Here is a 17,603-nt window from a genome sequence, read left to right on the forward strand (position 1 = left end):
TGCACTCCCTATCAAAATACCAATTTTTTTCAAGGAAATTTTTTCAAGGAAATAATCCTAAAATTTATATGGAACCAGAAAAGACCCCAAATAGCCAGAGGAATGTTGAAAAAGAAAACCAAAGTTGGCGACATCACAATTCCAGACTTGAAGCTTTATTACAAAGCTGTAATCATCAAGACCGTATGGTACTGGCACAAAAACAGACACATAGATCAATGGAAGAGAATAGAGAGCCCCAAAATAGACCCTCAACTCTATGGTCAAGTAATCTTTGACAAAGCAGGAAAGAATATCCAGTGGAAAAAAGAGTCTGTTCAACAAGTGGTGTTAGGAAAATTGGACAGCCACATGCAGAAGAATGACACTGGACCACTTCCTTATACCATATACAAAAATGGATTCAAAATGGATTAAAGACCTCAATGTGTGACAGGAATCCATCAAAATCCTTGAGAAGAACACAGGCAGCAACCTCTTGGACCTCAGCTTCAGCAACTTCTTCCTAGAAATATCGCCAAAGGCAAGGGAAGCAAGGGCAAAAATGAACTAACTATTGGAACTTCATCAAGATCAAAAGCTTTTGCACAACAAAGGAAACAGTCAACAAAACCAAAAGGCAACTGACACAATGGGAGAAGATATTTGCAAATGACATATCAGATATAGGGCTAGTATCCAAAGTCTATAAGAACCTACCAAACTCAACACCCAAAGAACAAATAATCCAATCAAGAAATGGACAGAAGACATGAATAGACATTTCTGCAAAGAAGACATAAAATGGCTACCAGACACATGAAAAAGTGCTCAACATCACTTGGCATCAGGGAAATACAAATCAAAACCACAGTGTGATACCACCTCACACCAGTCAGAATGGCTAAAATTAACCAGTCAGGAAACAACAGATGTTGGCAAAGTTGTGGAGAAAGGGGAACACTTCCACACTGTGAGTGGGAATGCAAGCTGGTGTAGCCACTCTGGAAAACAGCATAGAAGTTCCTCAAAAAGTTGAATATAGAGATACCCTATGACCCAGCAATTGAACTATTAGGTATTTACCCTAAAGATACAAATGTAGTGATATGAAGGGGCACGTGGACCTGAATATTTATAGCAGCAATGTACACATAGCCAAACTATGGAAAAAACCTAGAGGTCCATCAACAGATGAATAGATAAAGAAGATATGTGTGTGTGTGTGTGTGTGTGTGTGTGTATACATCTGTATGTATATACATACATACACACACACATACACAGTGGAATACTATGCAGCCACCCAAAAGCCCCAAATCTTGCCATTTGCAACAATGTGGATGGAACTAGAGGGTATTATGCTAAGCAAAATAAGTCAATCAGAGAAAGACAATTATCATATGATCTTTCTGATATGAGGAATTTGAAAGTGAGGGCAGGGAGTTATAGGGGAAGGGAGGGTAAAAATGAAACAAGATGGGGACATGGATTTAGACAAGCCATAAGAGACTCTTAATCTCAGGAAACAAACTCTGGGTTGCTGGGGGGTGAGGCAGGGGAGGAATAGGGTTGCTGGGGTATGGACATTGGGGAGGGCATATGCTATCGTGAGTGCTATGAATTGTGTAAGACTGATGATTCACAGACCTGTACTCCTGAAACAAATAATATATTATATGTTAATTAAACAAAAAAGATAGGTTAAGCCTCATAGAGAAGAAGGTTTTTTTAAAATTTTTTTATAAACATATAATGTATTTTTATCCCCAGGGGTATAGGTCTGTGAATCGCCAGGTTTACGCACTTCATGGCACTCACCATAGCACATATTCTCCCTAATGTCCATAACCCCACCGGCCTCTCCCGACCACCCCCACCCCGCAACCCTCAGTTTGTTTTCTGAGATTAAGAGTCACTGGTTTGGGCGCCTGGGTGGCTCAGTGGGTTAAGCAGCTGCCTTCGGCTCAGGTCATGATCTCAGGGTCCTGGGATCGAGTCCCGCATCGGGTTCTCTGCTCGGCAGAGATCCTGCTTCACTCTCTCTCTGCCTGCCTCTCCATCTACTTGTGATCTCTCTCTGTCAAATAAATAAATAAAATCTTAAAAAAAAAAAAAAAGAGTCACTGGTTTGTCTCCCTCCCGATCCCATCTTGTTTCATTTATGAGAAGAAGATATTTGTGCCAAGACATTGAACCCATTTTTTTCAGGAACATTTGCACATCCTTCTAATTACATTAGCTATACAAGAAACTTGTGAGTTCTTCCTAATGAAAAACTACTTTCAAACTGTATAACTTAATAGGCTATATGAATATAAATCCTGAAATTCTTTGCTTGTTATAGATAAAAGTTTTTGTTTTACAGTTAATGTGATGAATAAAATAGCATTATGGGGTCTAGAGATACAAACTTACAGTCATAAAATAAATAAATCATGGGGATGTAATATACATCGAAGAACAATCTCCATGACGTACTCTTGGTTTACTTAGAAAAGTAAGGAAATGTGACAAAGCATCTGTCATTCATTTCTGTTTAAGTGTTCAAGTTCCTCATCTTAAAGAATTTGCTGTATAACAGCTAACCCTCAAGTTGGATGACTCATGAAGGTTGTTTAGAATGATTTTTAAAAATGCACTGGAATTGTCATAGAAATTTCTACTTTTCCTCATAGCCTTTTTATTTTGTCATCTTTCTCTTTCTGCTCATATATACATGCAGGTTTTTCTCTTCCTACTGTCTGTACAGAAAGAGGAAAAGTTGAGAGCAAGTTCAAAGAGATACCTAAGTGGAAATTTTAAAATTGATATAAATCAAGAATAGATCATTGACGTGGAAGCCAGTGGAACAATGTTATTATTGTTTATATTCAGGAAATATCGGCAAAAAAAAAATACCTGACCCTGTGGATTAAACTGTGAGCTACTGAATAAGCAATATTTTTGTGGGCACTGGACTTCTGTTAACTTGTTTACTTTATGATTATAAAACTGCTTATTAACGTTCTCTTAATGAACTCCTTAAAATCAATAGTTATATCCTTGATATGGGTATGCATCCTTGTTTTAACAGGAACTTGTGAAGCACATGAGCAACTTGTTAGACTGTCACTTTGACTGTAAGAAGCAGCCCACACTTCCCTCCTGTATCCATATTGACATCTGTAAACAAGACTAATAGTACATATCAAAATAATAAGTGATTAGTCCTGTGAGTAGGCATGTGGAAATTATTTATTGTTTTTCCCCATTCTAGTTGTTAGCCAGAGTTTGCTTACCTGAAAAAATCACAACTAAAATGTGTATTCTGTTTCATGGGATAAAAAGAATGTTTCAGGCACAGTGTCATGGGTTAACTCTCACAATACTTCTGTTAGAAAAGCAAGATCATCCTCATTTTTACTGATGAATAAAGTCATTTTCTGGGAGGATAAGCAAGCAGTGGAAAGAGGATTCAAACTCATCATCCTGACACCACTCTACAGGCTTTTTCTGCAATGCTTTCTTCCTTACCTCCTTTTCAAAGCTTTGTGTCCTTCCTCACAACACTTCTTACTTCCAGCTCTGAGCCAAAGCACTTATACAAATACATTCGCAGACACTTGCTTACCCATAATGGGTTATTTTCAATGTCTTCTTTTGAGTATCCCCAAAGCTGATGGAAAACGCTGCTTCTGATCAGCCTTTTCTATGTTTCATGGCCTTTCCTCTCCCTTTAACCTAAAGTAAGCCCACAAACATTTATAGCACTGAAGGTCATTCTTTTCTTCAGCTCTGTTTCTCCTTTCTACTTCCTATTATCTCTTCTGGCATTGGAGGAACACTGGAGAGCATATCCTTACAGACACACTCTTCTTTTTTTTTTTCTTTTTAGTATGACTTTTTAAAAAAAATTGATTGTAAAAAGCACATGATGTAAAATTCACCTTCTTAATCATTTTTAAGTATACAGTATCTTTACTATGTTCTCATTGTTGTGTAATAGATCTCTAGGAGTTTTATCTTACAAAGCTGAAGCCCTAGACCCATTGAACAATTCCCCATTTCACCCTCCCACCCCAGTCCCTGGAAACTACCCTTCTACTTTCTGTTTTCATAATTTTGACTACTCTAGACATCTCATATATGTGTGATTATACAAAATTAGGGGTTTTTTTTGGTGACTGGCTTATTTCACTTAGCATAATGTCCTCAGGGTTCATCTGTGTCACAGCATGTGATAGAATTTCCTTCTTTCTAAAGGCTATAGTATTCCATTGTATATATTTACATTTTCTTTATTCATCTATCAATGGGCATTTGGCTCCTTCCACCTCTTGGCTATTGTGAATAATGCATTGTGAATTCAATGAATATGGGTGTGTAAATATCACTTTTGCATCCTGATTTAAGTTCTTTTAGATAGATATCTAGAAGTAGGATTGCTAGATCATATGGCAATTCTAATATTTCGTTTTTTGAGGACCCTCCCTATTGGTCCTACATCTTTGTCAATACTTGCTATTTTCTATTTATTTTTTTATTTTTTTGATAGTGGCTATCCTAATGGCTCATTGTGATTTGTTTTCCATTTCTCTAATAATATGTAAGTACGCACTACTTTTTTTTAAATTTAAAATGTTTTGTTTTTATAATTAAGTACATACTATGTGCTTGGTATGCTGTTAAATGCTTTGCATGCAATAGCTCATCACTTTTAACAACCATCCTATGGCCTAGTGGTATCCTTACTTTGTGTATGAGGGAACTAAGAATCAGAGTTTGACTAATTTTCCTAAGGACAGAGAACTGCTAAATGGTGAAGTCAGTATTCAAAACCAGGTCTGATACCCGAAGCTCACATTTCTAACAGCTGAGTTACTCCCTGCTTTTTGCCTTATCCATTATTCCCCAAGGCAATTCTTGGTGATGAACACAGTCCTACACAAAGGAAAGGGAAAGTAACATTTGTTAAGTGCCTGATTTGTGCTAGACACTGCTAAATGCTTTTAGATGCCTACGTGTGAGTGTATTTTGGAGGGAAGTGAAAGAGGGAAGTCCTAGCATTTTACACATACAAACTTCTATTTCGCTTGCATGGGTATCATTACAAGTCACAGGATGCAATGAAAAGAGTGTTGAGTTTGTATTTCTTACTATAGCCTTTGTAAATTTGAAGACCATTTTTTACTATTAAATGTATTCTCAAGAAATATGCAGGAAATCAAGATAAATTCCAATTCCAATTAAGGAGTTGATTTTATCCCCTAGAGGGGGAATATTGCCAGGAAGAGTGTACACAAGCAATAAACTACAGGAAAGAAGTTTTTAAAAAAAAATTTTTATTTATTTATTTATTTTTGAGAGACAGAGAGAGCCCACGAGTTGGGGGAGGGGCAGAAGGAGAAGCAGGGTCCTCACTGAGCAGGGAGATTGACATGGGAGTCAATCCTAGGGCTCTGGGATCATGACATGAGCTGAAGGCAGGTGCTTAACTGACTGAGCCACCCAGGTACCCAGGGAGGAAGAGTCTTAACTACAGATAAAGGAAAATAAAAATATATGTTATAAAATATATGAGTATATAATATAAACAAAAATATATGAGTATATAAATATAGGAACTACCAATTGGCCTATCCTCTCTAACACTTGCTTTTAATTTCACCAGCCCTATTTTCCTGGTGTAAGTTGCCTACAACTGTTGCCATGTTGTCTCCCATATTCTACTCTACCCCATGGCTGCACCTCATGTTAGAAATAAAAACAGTGGGTCAAGAATTATAGTATTAATTTTGCTAACATAGTGACGAATTCAGAGCTATCTTTGACATTAGAGATGACCCTGAACACAAGAAATTTGAGTCACAGGAATACATGACTCTTGACTGCCCATGGTAATATCTAATACTTTAACCCAACCTTCATTTGGTCATGAAAAGCATCAAGAGAATGGAAAACTAAAATTATTTTATCTGTGCCTTTCATTTAAGAAACATATTAACTCCCAATGCCGATTTTCTGGATTGAAATGCTTTGGGATTAATTACTGCACTATTTCAAATTGGTAACACCAATCATAAACAAAAACAACTTTAGGTAAAAAGCACAAATCTTCTAATAAACTTATGAAAGAGGAGATAAAAATATCTCTTGGTATTTATAATATTCATTGAACGCTGCCAACATTACAGGAATCAATAAGCTAGCTAGTTTTTTAACCAAATGTGATCACCACAGCCTGTATCACTAATGCATGGGGGCATTGTTGTATACTCAGTAATGTATTTTGTATCACAGCCTTGAGCGTAAATTCATGAGCCAGAAACAGTATGCCATATTACCTCAACTTTTCTAAATTTTGAATAGCTTCATTGAAATCAAACTACCGAGTAAAATGCTGCTCATAGATATCCTATCTCATCATCTGGAATCACAGCCATCTGTGAAAAGCATACCCAGATTTATTGCTGCATTTCAACAACCCATCGCATCTGTTCTCTTTATCAGAGTTCTTTTACTCCTTTTGCTTTCTTTTCTTCTTCTGATTATTTCCTTCTTTCATCTCTATTAATAGTTCAATATCTCTTTAAAAAGATTTATTTATGAACCAGGAAGAAATAGAAAGCCTGAACAGACCCATAACCAGTAAGGAGATTGAAACAGTCATCAAAAATCTCCAAACAAACAAAAGCCCAGGGCCAGATGGCTTCCCGGGGGAATTCTACCAAACATTTAAAGAAGAACTAATTCCTATTCTCCTGAAACTGTTCCAAAAAATAGCAATAGAAGGAAAACTTCCAAACTCATTTTATGAGGCCAGCCTCACCTTGATCCCAAAACCAGACAAGGATCCCATCAAAAAAGAGAACTACAGACCAATATCCTTGATGAACACAGATGCAAAAATTCTCGCCAAAATACTAGCCAATAGATTTCAACAGTACATTAAAAGGATTATTCACCACGACCAAGTGGGATTTATTCCAGGGCTGCAAGGTTGGTTCAACATCCGCAAATCAATCAATGTGATACAACACATTAATAAAAGAAAGAATAAGAACCATATGATACTCTCCATAGATGCTGAAAAAGCATTTGACAAAGTACAGCATCCCTTCCTGATCAAAACTCTTCAAAGTGTAGGGATAGACGGCACATACCTCAATATTATCAAAGCCATCTATGAAAAACCCACCGCAAATATCATTCTCAATGGAGAAAAACTGAAAGCTTTTCCGCTAAGGTCAGGAACACGGCAGGGATGTCCATTATCACCACTGCTATTCAACATAGTACTAGAAGTCCTAGCCTCAGCAATCAGACAACAAAAGGAAATTAAAAGCATCCAAATCGGCAAAGAAGAAGTCAAACTATCACTCTTTGCAGATGATATGATACTATATGTGGAAAACCCAAAAGACTCCACTCCAAAACTGCTAGAACTTGTACAGGAATTCAGTAAAGTGTCAGGATATAAAATCAATGCACAGAAATCAGTTGCATTTCTCTACACCACCAACAAGACAGAAGAAAGAGAAATTAAGGAGTCAATCCCATTTACAATTGCACCCAAAACTATAAGATACCTAGGAATAAACCTAACCAAAGAGACTAAGAATCTATACACAGAAAACGATAAAGTACTCATGAAAGAAATTGAGGAAGACACAAAGAAATGGAAAAATGTTCCATGCTCCTGGATTGGAAGAATAAATATGTGAAAATGTCTATGCTACCTAGAGCACTATACACATTTAATGCAATTCCTATCAAAGTAACATCCATTTTTTTCAAAGAAATGGAACAAATAATCCTAAAATTTATATGGAACCAGAAAAGACCTCGAATAGCCAAAGGAATATTGAAAAAGAAAGCCAAAGTCGGTGGCATCACAATTCCAGACATCAAGCTCTATTACAAAGCTGTCATCATCGAGACAGCATGGTACTGGCACAAAAACAGACACATAGATCAATGGAACAGAATAGAGAGCCCAGAAATAGACCCTCAACTCTATGGTCAACTCATCTTCGACAAAGCAGGAAAGAATGTCCACTGGAAAAAAGACAGCCTCTTCAATAAATGGTGTTGAGAAAATTGGACAGCCACATGCAGAAAAATGAAATTGGATCATTTCCTTACACCACACACGAAAATAGACTCAAAATGGATGAAGGATCTCAATGTGAGAAAGGAATCCATCCAAATCCTTGAGGAGAACACAGGCAGCAACCTCTTCGACCTCAGCCGCAGCAACATCTTCCTAGGAACATCACCAAAGGCAAGGGAAGCAAGGGCAAAAATGAACTATTGGGATTTTATCAAGATCAAAAGCTTTTGCACAGTAAAGGAAACAGTGAACAAAACCAAAAGACAACTGACAGAATGGGAGAAGATATTTGCAAATGACATATCAGATAAAGGGCTAGTGTCCAATATCTATAAAGAACTTAGCAAACTCAACACCCAAAGAACAAATAATCCAATCAAGAAATGGGCAGAGGACATGAACAGACATTTCTGCAAAGAAGACATCCAGATGGCCAACAGACACATGAAAAAGTGCTCCACATCACTCGGCATCAGGGAAATACAAATCAAAACCACCATGAGATATCACCTCACACCAGTCAGAATGGCTAAAATTAACAAGTCGGGAAATGACAGATGCTGGCGAGGATGCGGAGAAAGGGGAACCCTCCTACACTGTTGGTGGGAATGCAAGCTGGTGCAACCACTCTGGAAAACAGCATGGAGGTGCCTCAAAAAGTTGAAAATAGAACTACCCTATGACCCAGCAATTGCACTGCTGGGTATTTACCCTAAAGATACAAACGCAGTGATCCGAAGGGGCACGTGCACCCGAATGTTTATAGCAGCAATGTCTACAATAGCCAAACTATGGAAAGAACCTAGATGTCCATCAACAGACGAATGGATAAAGAAGATGTGGTATATATACACAATGGAATACTATGCAGCCATCAAAAGAAATGAAATCTTGCCATTTGCGACGATGTGGATGGAACTAGAGGGTATCATGCTTAGCGAAATAAGTCAATCGGAGAAAGACAACTATCATATGATCTCCCTGATATGAGGGAGAGGAGATGCAACATGGGGGGTTAAGGGGGTAGGAGAAGAGTAAATGAAACAAGATGGAATTGGGAGGGAGGCAAACCATAAGTGACTCTTAATCTCACAAAACAAACTGAGGGTTGATGGGGAGAGGGGGGTTGGGAGGGGGGAGGGATTATGGACACTGGGGAGGGTATGTGCTATGGTGAGTGCTGTGAAGTGTGTAAACCTGGTGATTCACAGACCTGTACCCCTGGGGATAAAAATATATTATATGTTTATAAAAAATAAAATAAAAAAAAAGATTTATTTATTTATTTACTTACTTACTTTCTTAGTAAGTTATTTGAAGAGGTGGGGTGGGGTAGAGGGAGAGAGTCTTAAGCAGACTCCATGCTAGGCGCAAAGCGTGACTGGGGGCCGATATCACGACCCTGAGATTACGACCTAAGCCAAAACCAAGTTGGATGCTTAACCTACAGACCCACCCAGGCACCCCAATAGTTCAACATCTCTTAATTGTCCCTGAATGAAACTTCACTACCTCTCTTCTGAAGAAAAAGTGGCTTATGATGGTAAATAAGAATATAATTCAAGGGGTGCCTGAGTGGCTCAGTGGATTAAGCCTCTGCCTTCAGCTCAAGTCATGATCTCAGGGTCCTGGGATCGAGCCCCACTTTGGGCTCTCTGCTCAGCAAGGAGCCTGCTTCCTTTCTCTCTCTGCCTGCCTCTTTGCCTACTTGTGATCTCTCTCTCTCTCTCTCTCTGTCAAATAAATAAATAAATAAATAATCTTTAAAAAAGAATATAATTCAAGAAAACAAATGAAAACCACAGCTTTGCCAAGTGATTAGTACTTTATTTCTTATTGTTTAGTTTTAGTTCTTAATTTTTATGTATTACTCACCAGCAAGATTGTATAGTAAGCCTGGCAAAGCACTTCATAACACAGCAGCAGGTTCTGTTAATTATTTCAATGAGGAGATACAAAAGTTAAATCTAAAATATAATGTGTGGGGCACCTGGGTGGCTCGGTGGGTTAAAGCTTCTGCCTTCGGCTCAGGTCATGATCCCAGGGTCCAGGGATTGAGCCCCGCCTCCGGCACCCTGCTCAGCAGGAAGCCTGTTTTCTCCTCTCTCTCTGCCTACCTCTCTGCCTACTTGTGATCTCTGTCTGTCCAATAAATAAATAAAATCTTTAAAAAAAAAGTAATGAGTGTTGCAAAGAAGGTGACAGTTTTTGAGAGTCAATGACTTTCACATGAATATTTTTAATGAGGCATTTCAATAAAATTTTTATAAATGAATTTTAGTTAACAAAAAATTGCTCCTATGACATAGAATTGGTGCTATTGATATTTCTAGCTTATAAATGAGAAAACAGAAGTTTAGTAAAGTTAATGGATATACCAAAGGTCATATGGTTTATAAGCAACTACATGTGATTTGGCTATATGAATAAGGATGTCATATTCCAAAGTCCAACATATCATACTACTAATGCTATATATATTTTTAAAGATTATTAATTTATTTGACAGAGATCACAAGTAGGCAGAGAAGCAGGCAGAGAGAGAGGGGGAAGCAGGCTCCCTGCCAAGCAGAGAGCTTGATGCGGGGCTCCATCCCAGGACCCTGGGGTCATGACCTGAGCTGAAGGCAGAGGCCTTAACCCACTGAGCCACCCAGGCATCCCTAATGCTATATTTTATTATGTTATTTTCATTTAAATATTTTGTTATACAAATATTTCTTGGTTTTATATAGATATCATTTTTATTATCCATATAGTTGTCCACCAAGTTAATGGATATTTTCTTTTGTATGTTTTTGGTCTTGCAGATAAAGATATAGTTGACATTGTCACACATATATTTTCATTTTTGTTAAATTTTAATCTTAGAATAAATTCCTAGATATATAGGTATTGGGTCAAGAATGATTTTTTTTTTTTTTTCAAGGGGTGCCTGCATAGCTTAGTTGATAGAGCTTGTGGCTCTTGATCTCAGGGTCATGAGTTTGAGGCCCATGTTGGGCATGGAGTCTACTTCAAAAAATTAAGAAAAAAGTTGTGTTTTTTTTTTTCCCAAAGATTCTCTCTGCTTTTCTGGGGTTTATTTTTAAAATTTAATAAGAAATCATATAAATAATGCATTAATATATACTAGTTAAAAATTCTCAAGAAATTTAGTAAGGCATTCCTAGATAGTATATATTTTACTCACTCTGATTGGCCTTGGTCTTTCAAGCTGTTACATACATTAATCCTATAATTGAGAGCCTGACATAGAGCCAGTAGCTGAAGGAATGATGATGAATTGGAAAATGTCTTCCACCAGAAGATACATCATAGCTACCATGCCGTACCAACACAAAAAATGAGTAGTGTTATACAGATAAAATTTGAATTCATTGGTATATATTCGCAATGAATATAGTTATGCTTGCTATATTAAGATCCTTTCTTAAGAAACTTTTATAAGGTAGTTACTCATGGATTATTATTTATGTCTTATCAACTCAGACTTTAAGTTTTCTTTTTATTTTTCTTTTTAGAGAAGGAAGCGTGGGGGGAGGGGCAGAGGAAGAGGAAGAAAGGGAATCTTAAGCAGGCTCCATGCCCAGTGCAGAGCCCCATGCAGGGCTTGATCTCACAACCCTGAGATCATGACCTGACCCGAAACCAAGAGTCAAATGCTTAACCAACTGAGCGACCCAGTCACCCCCAGCCTTTAAGTTTTCTCCTCTGGAAAACCCTACCCAGAAAAACCCTGTAAAATAATATCACTTCTCTTGAACATGAGTACTCCTCAGCTTACCCTCGTGACAGTGATTCAGTCCTTTATTCAATAGATGATTGCCAAGTCTTCTAGATGCTGAGGATAGAGTACTAAGAGATACAAGATTTCGCTTTCCACAGAGCTTCTATAAGATTTCTTCTTCTATAACAATTCTATAATTGTTGGAGAAAGCAGATAATACAAAGCAAACAGACATTTTAGGTTTATTCAATACTGTGGGATTATATGTAAAACAGGGAGATGGGACAGAGATAGTCTTGGGCAATGAGTTGGGGAAAGATGGCTTCTATCTCAAGATGCTAATGAAAGACTTCTCAAAGTATGTGAGGTAAGAGCTTAAAGTTGAGGGATAAGCAGGTCAGGAAACAATAAATACAAATGCCCTGGAGAAGCAAAAAGATTTGCCCAGTAAAACAGAAAAAAAAAAAGCCAGAGGGACTAAAATATAGTGGATGTGGCAGGAGATGCACTTGTAGAAATTCTCAGGGCTGATCTCATTGGGCATTGTGTGACACGCTAAGGAATTTGGATTTTATTTTGTTTACAAGGGGAACCTGCCTTTGAAGGAGAACCAAATGATGTGCTTCATTGTTTTAAAAGACCATCTGGCTGCCCAATGTCTTGTCCCAAGCCAATCTCTATCCCATCTTGTGAAGACATCTAGTGTGTAGCACACAGTAAGCACTGAAAAACTAAGTGCAAGTTATCCATTTTATGTTCAGTATCTTCTTCCTATATAATCTCTTTTTTGACTATTCCTTTTCCTCCTGTTTCCCTAACCACAGGGAAATTTCCAATTCATGACAACTCAGTTAAAGTAAAAGTTTCTGGGAGCCTTCCTATCTTCAGACTCTACATCTTGTTTATCTCTGCTTAGTCTCTGGCCCAGGCTCTTACTTAGGTGCCTCACAGAACAGGAATCTTCCTAAGGTGCTGTTGTCCTTTGGGACTCAGCAAGACATAGGCCCCTGCATTCCTTATCTTTTATTTATTTATTTATTTATTTATTTATTTATTTATTTATTTGACAGAGAGAAATCACAAGTAGGCAGAGAGGCAGGCAGAGAGAGAGGAGGAAGCAGGCTCCCTGCTGAGCAGAAAGCCCGATGTGGGGCTTGAACCCAGGACCTGGGATCATGACCTGAGCCGAAGGCAGCGGCTTAACCCACTGAGCCACCCAGGCGCCCCCCTGCATTCCTTATCTTAAAGCTGGGTGGAGATCAACATTCTCATGTAAATGAATATAGAAAATGAGTGCAAGGAGCAAAGAATTCTTGACAGTAACAGTTTCTATAAGATGCACATCAGATTTACTTACTTTGAAGAGAAGAGCAGGGAACAGTATGAATCACTCCACCTGGATCCTGCTTAAACGGCAGAGAAGGTGCCCTTTGATTGGGCCCACATACAAGAGCCTGAAAAAATGGATGTGAAGAATGAGAGGTATTAGCTGTCATCAGATGCTCTGCAAACACAACAACTGATATTTCTTATGTAAATATGTAAGGCAAGAAAAAGAGAAATTCAGATGGCACACATATTGAGGTACTTTTTTTTATCTTCTGAAAAATCAAAGACCACACAGGAACCAGACAGTAGAACTGGAAATCCCCTTGTATTTACCTTTTTTTTTTCTTTCCAAGTTGCTGATTAGGAGTAAGAAAAGGATGGAAGAAGAGCAGATAGGACCCAGTACTGTCTACTGAGATTTAATGCAACCGCTAAATAAGACAACCAAAAGAAAATGAAAAATGGGAGCCAAATCCTATCCTACATGGACAGAAGCAGAGCTCTGTCATTACTAGCTAGAGGATGTATGGCAAGGTGGAAAAGACATTAAGACTGGAGTCTGAAAGGTCAGTCCTGAGCTCTACTGTTTACTGATATGACCTTGGATAAATCTGTTAGGTCACTTTGAATATGCTGGTTTACTCAATCTGAAGATAAGGATAATGATAGCATTGATAGCAATAATTTCACAAGTTTGTTATAGCATGAGATAAGATTAGGAAAACTAATTTGTTATTATCATTTTAATAAAAATACCCAAGACTCAAATGATGGTGGGAACTGCTCCATCCTTCCTACTCATCATCTAAATTAGAAACATTTTCCCAAAATCTCCTTCCAGCACACCTACACCCTAATCTCCTCTTCTCTCTTTGCAATTACTTTGCTGAGCAGCTTTGTGAGGGCCCATCATTATTCTAGCCAGTTGTGGGGTGGCCAAGCAAGGGATCTGATTTTAAGGACACTGGGTAGGTGGTGTGTATTAGCATTGATTTTTTACAGCTTGTTTTGCTGTGTCCATCAGTTGGCTCTTCTCCCTGTGGATTCATTCACTCAGCAGTTTTCCACATTTTCACTTTGTTTTGCAATTATCCTGACTGACAACTATTTGCAGTATGTGATGTTACTAAACAGTTTTCATGCAAAGCCTGCTTTCCCACATCCTGGAAAAGATTGACTCTTTTAGAGTCCATTTAAAATGGGCCACCTTTATGCATTAACTAGAGAAAGACAAACATGACCAAACAGAATCTCTATTTTAACATTTGAAATCCCTGAAATAGATTTATGGTAAAAACAAGACCAAGAGATAATCAAAAGGCTTGGCTATTGTTCATTAGTGACACAAAACATAAGAAGTTATTGATTTTCCTTAGCTGAGCTTTGAAAACAAAAATAACCCATAGCGCATTTGATTTTCTTACCTGGATGCTATAATGATTGATGAATTCAGTTCACAAGCATGACACTGTAATAGGAGTCTCTGAATGTGGCTTAGGGCCTTATTACCAAATGTCTGGGGGGCAGAGAGGGAATAAGAAAAGAAAGTTATTAGTAAAAAGAAAACTCATTATTGAGAATCTAGTTCATTTTTTTTTAAAGATTTTATTTATTTATTTGACAGAGATCACAAGTAGACAGAGAGGCAGGCAGAGAGAGGGAGGGAAGCAGGCTCCCTGCCGAGCAGAGAGCCCGATGCGGGACTCGATCCCAGGACCCTGAGATCACGACCCGAGCCGAAGGCAGCGGCCCAACCCACTGAGCCACACAGGCGCCCCTCTAGTTCATTTTTAGTGCTGATCTCAGGATATAGAGATTTGGAATGAAATGGACCCGATACTAAATAAACTGATGATCCCTATTGTTCATGCAGAGAGTATTAGTGAACTGTAAGTTAGCCAATTAAAACCTAAAAGAAAAATAGTATCCACATCAAACATGTTTACAAACATTTCTCTAGATTCTGTTCCCCACAATTATCTAGTGCTGAATTGATAAATGCATACTAGGCCAAACTCTACTCTCACGTGGGTCCTCATAATTTTCTTCTCTATTTTTTTCTAGATTTTATAGGAAATTGGGATCTCTATAAAAATGCAGCAGTTTGGGAATCAGATTTAGGGGTATCTAAGCTAGAATTTTTTCAAAGGCAGAAATAAAAGGTTAAAAAATAAAAATAGTGAAACAAGACTGTATGTTAGTTATTGTAGACAAAATCAATTCCTCATACAAGTCTTAGCAGCCAACCTCCTCACATGAATTTGATATAGATGCAGTCTTAGCTCTTCGGGCAGGGAATTGGATAATTTAATTCAGGCCCTTGGAAACCATTCAGGTCACCAAAATGGTGACATAACCATGGCTGGAAAATTCCCATCTCAGCTCTGGTGACTACCTTGGCTACAAGCAGATTTGGCAGGGAGATTCCATGCCTGTTTTTGTGAGTCCACAATAAGTTGCCATAGAAGCTTCTTTAAGGCTGGTAGAGGAGACAACCTCTTTCTTCTAGACCCTTTTTTAAAGGGTTCACCTCATTAAGCCAGACCCACCTGGGTCAGTCTCCCTTTTGATCTCAGGGTCCTTGGATCGGGCTCTGTGCTCAGTTTGGAGTCTGCTTGTCCCTCTCCCTCTGTTCCTCCCCCTGCTTGTGCTCTCTCTCTCTCTTAGATGAATAAATAAAATCTTAAAAAAAAAAAAAAGAAAGAAAGAAAAAGAAGAAGAAAAAGGTGAAAACAACTCTCAGAGGATAGCAGAATGAAATGGGGACCTCAGACCTACTACTGCAAGGAACAGAATTCTGGCAATAACTTATATGAGCAAGGAAATGGATTTGCTTCTAGAGTCTCTAAAAAGGAATGCAGCCCTGCCTACATCTAGATTTTAGGCCTGTGAGCTCTGTATCAGGTGTCTTACACATAAACATAAAATACATCCATACATAAAATCATAAAGTCTATTTTCTGCCATAGTGTGCTATGCCAAATGAGTGCTAAATATATCAACGTGGTCATATCTTTTAAAAAGTATGTTGACAGACAACCAGAAACTGCAAATAGATATGTATAAGGTAGTACTATTTATGAAATGACACAACTGTGGAAATATTCATATGTTGTAAAATTTTCTTAAAATATGCATGAGGCGATTTATGTTTCTATCAGGACAGTTATTTATTCTAGGAAGAAAAAGGTGGTGATGAGAGGAAGATGGAAGAATGAAGCTTTAGTTCATTTTATACTGTTTTATTTCTTTAAAAAGAAGTCTGAAACAAATATAGCACCTAGAATGTGTGGGATATGGAGTCCTTGTTATATTCTACACATTTGAGATATTTCATGACTTGAAAAGGGGCAAGTTTTCTGGGAGGAACTAACATATTTAAGGAATGACTAACTGGAAAAAGTGGCAGAAGGTGAGAGAAGTGGTCCTTGTTAGGTCCACGGAGGCATTTCTTGGGTGGAAGAGTATTCAGGTCTAAAGCCTTGATTATGGTATCTCTGTTGGGGAAATAACCAGATACCCCTTATTCTGTCTTCTTTTGTTTACCATTTATGTTTCAGTGCAGATCTCACTAGTGGAACAAAACATGTTTTTCACAAAATCATGGAGGCTCAACAACAGTTCTAGATCTCCTCCTTAGTGAATAACATGGTACTGCATTCTGATTTTATTTATCAGTCTTAGAATCTGTGGGTACCACTTTGATGGAGGGATCCACTCTCAGCTTAATGCCAAGGCCCATGTCTGATTTTATAAATCTGAAGGCAGAACCTGAATTGAGGTAAGGGAATGCCAGAACATCTGCCATGTATCTTGGGAAACAGCCAACTGGCCTTCTCCTGGCTATCCTGTCAGTTCAACTTGTGTCTGTTTCTTTCTAATTTCCATATCATGTTTGGAACAAATTTTCCAGCTCCTAAGGCCTGACTATTTTTCGTAGACATGTACATTTTGGATAGTTGTTTTGGTTTTGGTTTTCTCCTTTATTCCTAATAAGATCTCCTTAAGGGCAAAAATGCCTTTTTCCCCCCACTTTTTTTCTCTCTGAGAGGAAAATACATGCTTGTTGAAAGATAATTTTGTGAAGCTTTTGACTTAATTTGAGGTATTACTGGTGCTTCTTCGGATAGAGCTAATTTTCATGGCTTAAAAGTACATTAGTGGGGCGCCTGGGTGGCTCAGTGGGTTAAGCCGCTGCCTTCGGCTCAGGTCATGATCTCAGGGTCCTGGGATTGAGTCCTGCATCGGGCTCTCTGCTCAGCAGGGAGCCTGCTTCCCTCTCTCTCTGCCTGCCTCTCCGTCTACTTGTGATCTCTCTGTCAAAAAAAAAAAAAAAAAGTACATTAGTAATATGTAAAACAAACACTATAGCCAGAAGGTTTTTAAAAAGTACATATCTTACAAAAATAGCAAGCTCATAAGAAAAGCTATATTCAGCCCATGATGGTATTAATGTTGACTTTAGACCTA

General features: G+C 38.1%; 1 long non-coding RNA gene across 2 annotated transcripts; it reads right to left on the minus strand.

The window, feature by feature from the left end:
- Window positions 1-5,360: 5,360 nt before the first annotated feature.
- On the minus strand, window positions 5,361-15,713 carry LOC125098187 (uncharacterized). Of its 2 annotated transcripts, XR_007126755.1 has the most exons (6): window positions 15,683-15,713; window positions 14,558-14,649; window positions 13,162-13,258; window positions 11,862-11,995; window positions 9,950-10,003; window positions 5,361-5,497 (listed from the first exon to the last, which is right to left on the minus strand). It is a non-coding gene; the product is annotated as an uncharacterized LOC125098187 (long non-coding RNA). The 2 variants fall into 2 exon arrangements; XR_007126754.1 differs by lacking the exon at window positions 15,683-15,713 and having other exon boundaries at window positions 14,558-14,671.
- Between the last annotated feature and the right edge of the window lie 1,890 nt (window positions 15,714-17,603).

Source organism: Lutra lutra, chromosome 4 (assembly GCF_902655055.1).
Source record: "Lutra lutra chromosome 4, mLutLut1.2, whole genome shotgun sequence".
NCBI classification, from domain to species: domain Eukaryota; kingdom Metazoa; phylum Chordata; class Mammalia; order Carnivora; family Mustelidae; genus Lutra; species Lutra lutra.